We start from the raw sequence: 6000 nt of genomic DNA, 5'->3' as shown, positions 1-6000 counted from the left end.
ACCTCTGGGATTTTAATAAGGAAAGAATGAAACTCATTTTGTATGTGATTTTGAATAGTTTTACTAGTATGCATGCATTCCACAAGTTTTACCTAACATAGGAATACCATAAAGATCTTATGGTAGAGGCTCCACTGTGCCGGGTAAAGAAAGTAAAGCCTCGAAACCCGTTAAGACAGGTGGTATTTCTTCTGATGAGCCCTAATGGAAGGTACTATTTGGAAATATTTCGCCTTATTTTGTGCTTTTGCTTGTAAGTTTACAACGACTTACATTTATTGATGACGACTCTGCATGGATTTGGATATTTATATTTGGTTGATGGTTCGGTTATACTGTTTGGTCCTAGGTAGTTGGGTGGATGAGTAGGGTCAAAACCTCGTTCAAGTGCACATTTGTCTCAATTCCTGGATTAGGATGACAGTCTTTTTCTTCTTCTTCTTCTCTCTCTCTCTCTCTTTTTTTCTTTTTTTTCTTGCCAAGTAATTACCTCTAAAACATTATATGCTTATGCCATCTGTATTAAAAACATCCATTTTGAAATTACTGTTCTGAGAAGAAAAGAATCAAAAATTAAAAGTAACTTGTTATAAATTCATACTTAAGTGTGTATGCATCATATCTTTTGAGTTGGGTACTAAAGTGGGTAAAATTTTTTATGGCCTTCTTGGAAAGAGTTTTGAGTATGTCCCGGGATGGTATTTTGAAGTACTTACGTCCATTCCTCCCTGTAGAGGGTCCTGAAATTCGCCTACATGGCAGGTCCTATACCTATTGAAATTTTGCCTTAATTTTTTGCTATAAGTTTCTTTTTCTCTGGCTCTAGTTCTGAAAATGCAAAGTTTAAAATATGGAGTATTGTCCTGTTCTTAGCCACATACATTGTGAATATACTTTTTACATTGTGAATAGCCTATATCACTTGATCTTTCAGTTAAACTTTTAAAATATACAAATTACTTTCTTTGTAAGTAGTATCTTTAGTGGTTCTTTTCTGTTATGGTAACTCCAGTCAAAAATTATGCTGTGTAAAACTTGGGAACAAACCATGAAGTGGTTTTTCATCAGTCTGTATCAAGAGACAATTAGCTTAGGCTCACTAAAAAACAATTAGCAGGTGACAGAATACATTAGACTTATATAATTTGGGCTATATATTTGCAAATTAGGGGGGTGGGGTAAAGAATTTGGACAGCATGAAGTTAGAAAACAATTCTTACTTGATAATATCCAGAATAATTGTAGCTAAAAATTCTGCATGCACACCCGCTATACTTTACCCCCACCCTCTTAATGTACAAATATATAGCCCAAGTTTGGGTCAGTATCTACCAAATCATATTCTTAAGTTAGGAATAGAGTGAATACACCATTTGATGCCTTTTTTATGCTGATTACAAATATAATAAGCATTTCTATTGGAAATTTATTTCAGCCCCCCCCCTATATAGGCTATACCAAACCTAACCTACCATTGGCATATATAGGGGGGGGGGGGGCGGAAATTCATTTCTGATACAAATGCTTGTTATATTTGTAATCAGCATAAAAAAAGGCATCAAATGGTGTATTCACTTTAGTCCTAACTCAATAATATGATTTGGTAGATATTGACCCAAGTTTGTTTCTAAAACGGCGTTCATAAGCGTGTCTAGCTATAACCCTAATTCGAAACATATGTCTTGCCAGAATTCAATGCCTGGGCAACAACCGTTCACAAGTTAAATTCGGTGCTGAGTTAGACACGCTAGACAAGGTACGTGGCTAGACATTGAGTTCTAGACTCTAGAACTCAATTTCTAGGATTTTTTATTACAGCCAATCAGAATGTGTCAAGATCCACTTTTTTCATCATTTTTGTTTACATTTGTAAAATGAAATTTAATTTTTGTTTTCTCATTAATTGTTTTTTTTTCATTTTAGGCAAATATACAACACCAGACATAATAATGAAGCACACTAAGGCAATTGTTTTGCTTATCTCATCCATTAGCTTGTGACAGTAAAAATAGGGATTATAATATTTGAAAGTTTTGCTGCATTAGCTCTCTTGACTGGCTAGAAATGACAATTTGAAACTGAATTTGTAGTTTTAGCTAAGCACCAAATTTTACTTGTGAATGGTTGTTGTCTAGACATTGGATTCTGGCTACACACGTGTCTAGACATGGGATTCTAGCTAGACATGCTTGTGAATGCCACTTAAAGCAATACATCATGTTTTGGTATATTTCATTAAGATTAACATAGCTTCACTTCTTGAGTGGGGTTGCTATAACAGAAAAGTACTTTTTAGCTATAATTGCTCCTAATTTTAAATAAAGAGAAAAGGTTTACTTTCTCAGTAAGCAGAGAAAAAAAACTGACAAAGTTTGACTTAGAAGGTATTGATATTAGGTCTGTAGAACTCAAATGAAACATAGATGATGTTTGGTACAATACCTTACAAGAATGATACCTGGGATATCAACAAGCCAACTAGTTAACTTGCTTTATAGTGTAGGCTGTATATATAATTTTAGCTAATTCGCTAATTAAGCCTGAAATATATAGGCCTATACAAAGGTGAGATGTAATAGCCAACTGGTTGGCTAGTTTAAAAATTATATACTACTGCTACTAACAACTCTCATCAGTACCAAGCTGCCTGAGGCCAACACAGATATGCATGCTACTCTTCCATCCCAATCTATTCAACGCCTCCCTCTTGACACCCTCACAAGAAATCCCATTTACTTTAAATCTTTCCTTATGACATCCTCCCACCCCAGATGAGGATGACCTGATTTCTTTTAGCACTAGATAGCTGGCAAAAAAAGACAATCTTTGGCAATCTGTCCTCCTTCATCTGCAGAATATGCCTTAACCATCTCAACCTTTTTTCATTATAGTCCAAAAAGCAGGACTGGACTGGGACATACATCACAGAAAAAGACAAAATTACTGCCTGGGCTTGGCAAACACATAGACATAGAACAGAATAGTTTTTATTCCCATTGACTGCCTGTGTCAAGAGATTTCATAAACAAATAAGTAGAACAACAGGGAAATTTTTACACAAGACAGTGGAATGCAACTTTAAATGAATATTTTCGACCCTATATCCAAGGGCCGTCAAGAGATTTCCCAAATAAAATGTTTAGCCTAGCCAACCAATCAACTATTAGACCTTACTTGTATATGCATTTCACCAGAAAGTAGCCAACTAGTCAGCTATGAACATAATTTTAAATAAGCCTACAGTTTGCAAATAGCCAACTAGGCTGGTTTGCAATTAAGATCCTTGATATAACTTGTATATAAGTGTAGGCTGTATATATAATTTTAGCTAATTGGCTAATTAAGCCTGAAATATAGAGGCCTATACAAAGGTGAGATGTAATAGCCAACTGGTTGGCTAGTTTAAAAATTATATACTACTGCTACTAACAACTCTCCTCAGTACCAAGCTGCCTGAGGCCAACACAGATATGCATGCTACTCTTCCATCCCAATCTATTCAATGCCCCCCTCTTTACACCCTCCCAGGAAGTTCCCATTTCCTTTAAATCTTTCCTTATGACATTCTCCCACCCCAGATGAGGATGACCTGATTTCTTTTTAGTGCTTGATAGCTGGCAAAAAAAGACAATTTTTGGCAATCTGTCATCCTTCATCTGCAGAATATGCCTTAACCATCTCAACCTTTTTTCATTATAGTCCAAAAAGCAGGACTGAACTGGGACATACATCACAGAAAAAGGCAAAATTACTGCATGGGCTTGGCAAACACAGACATAGAACAGAATAGTTTTTATTCCCATTGACTGCCTGTGTCAAGAGGTTTCATAAACAAATAAGTAGAACAACAGGGAAATTTTTATACAAGACAGTGGAACGCAACTTTAAATGAATATTTCAACCCTGTATCCAGGGGCTGTCAAGAGATTTCCCAAATAAAATGTTTAGCCTAGCCAACCAATCAACTATTAGACCTTACCTGTGTATGCATTTCACCAGAAATTAGCCAACTAGTCAGCTATCAACATAATTTTAAATAAGCCTACAGCTTGCAAATAGCCAACTAGGCTAGTTTGCAATTAAGATCCTTGATATAACTTGTCTTTAAAATATCCAACTAGTCAGCCACCAATAAAATTGCATATATACTATGAAATTGGCCAACTAGTTGGCTATTAAGGTCTCAGTAGGCTAATGTATACACTTTTAAGACTAAGAAACAAATCCTTCAAAAGTCTTATGAAAGAAAAGGGTCAGATACAATCCAGTTCCGTAATGATGTCTCAAAGACTGACTGCGAGAAAAGAGCAAAATTATATGAGGAGTTGCAGGCTAAACGAGCACAAGGCAAAACCAATTTGGTTATCCAAGGCAACGCTATAGTTCCAAAAAACGTGCTGACTCGTGCAGTCCCGCTGGCTGCAATGGAACTCTAGAAGATATACCAAGTGAAGTAACTGATGTAAATAGTCGGTTAGATGGTACTGATTTTCGAAGTACAGTGTATACAAGTGATAATTATAGTGATGCAAACCCAGAGACTTCTATGACTTCTTATGGACTTAGTACAGATGCAAGCAACAGTCATTGCAAGAAAATTACTGGACTTAGTGTGGTGTTTAGCAATGTTGATTGCCTAACCTCAAAATTTCAGGAGGTCAGATGTGTCCTCTCCGCAAATGAGGCTGATATTTATGCGTTTTGCGACATTAAACCAAAGCAAACCTCCCTACCCCTGACAGAAACCCAGATACAGTCTCCGGATATAGATTGATGACCAACCTTTTGATGGATAGTGGCAGAGGAATAGCCATATATGTACAAGATACGATCCAGGTAGGCACTATTGATATTGAGTCAGAATATGAGACATGTGTAGAACAAATTTTGATATCTATTAACCTACCTGGGGGTCCCATTATACTTGGTTGTTTTTACAGAAGTCCCACCTTGATGAGTCTGGAAAACTCACTCTCGGCTATATGCTGGTCTATTGATGGTGCTGCTCAAAAGTGTAAGAATCTAGTCATAGTCAGCGACTTTAACTTACCTCTGATTGAGTGGACTGAGGGGTACTGCCACACAAGTAACGCGGTTACGCAGTCTTTTCTTGACTGCTTAGAAGCACACTCGCTGTTCCAGGCAGTGACATTCCCGACCAGATATCAAGAGGGACAGAATCCTTCACTCCTTGATCTCGTTTTGGTAAATGATCCTGAGTCACTCATTGATATAGAATTGCAACCCCCATTTGGAAATAGTGATCACATAGCTATAAAATGCCGATTTTGATTGTACCCACAGACATCAAATCTAACCAGACATGTGTATACAAACTACACTCAAATCAGGCGTGAACTCTGTCAGTGCGATTGGTCATTTGTCAAAACGATGGAGGTAGAGGACACGTGGGAGAAAATGAAAAACATGTTGTTAGACACCGTCAGTAGAAATACAACTACCACGTGGAGACGAAAACCGAAAACTCTTCCCTTTATGACCGGGGAAATGAAAACTGCAAGGAACAAGAAGAAGAAACTGTCAAAGCTCATAAATCAGGACCCCCACAGAACGGACTACCTGGTAAAGTTCAAAGCTGCAAGGAACAAAGTTCAAGCCCTGTCCAGAGAACTGATAGATAAATACAAGGAGGCCATTGCAGCAACCTCAAAAACCGATCCCAAGAAGTTCTGGAAATATGCCTTGGCACATAAGCCTGGTAGACACACGGTTTTGGAGCTGGTTTGTAATGGAGCCCAGTCAAACGACCCCCAAGAAATTGCTGATGCCTTGAACCACCAGTTTACATCAGTCTTCACACCCGCAGACAAAGCCCCCTGCCAACCCCACCATGCTACAAAATCACCACTCAAATGTTACCATTAAGAGTGGATCAGGCTGAGCTCGAATCTCGGCTTAAAAAGCTTAATCCAAATAAGTCTGTTGGGCCAGATGGCATACATCCACGACTCTTAAAGGAAGCTCATTCCCAACTAGCAA

At 37.7% G+C, this 6000-nt stretch overlaps 1 protein-coding gene across 1 annotated transcript in view; it reads left to right on the top strand.

The window, feature by feature from the left end:
- Positions 1–624: 624 nt before the first annotated feature.
- Positions 625–6000, top strand: part of LOC148943980 (uncharacterized) — a 130548-nt gene continuing 125172 nt past the window's right edge. Inside the window, exon 1 of the mRNA XM_089100888.1 lies at positions 625–642. The gene's annotated coding sequence lies outside the window, so the exon portion shown is untranslated. The remainder of the gene's footprint in view (positions 643–6000) is intronic.

Source organism: Artemia sp. Qi Xiang Cuo, chromosome 15 (assembly GCF_049724085.1).
Source record: "Artemia sp. Qi Xiang Cuo chromosome 15, ASM4972408v1, whole genome shotgun sequence".
In the NCBI taxonomy this organism is placed as follows: Eukaryota; Metazoa; Arthropoda; class Branchiopoda; order Anostraca; family Artemiidae; genus Artemia; species Artemia sp. Qi Xiang Cuo.
Note: the sequence above shows the minus strand (reverse complement) of the source record. Positions and strands in the feature narration are given on the sequence as shown.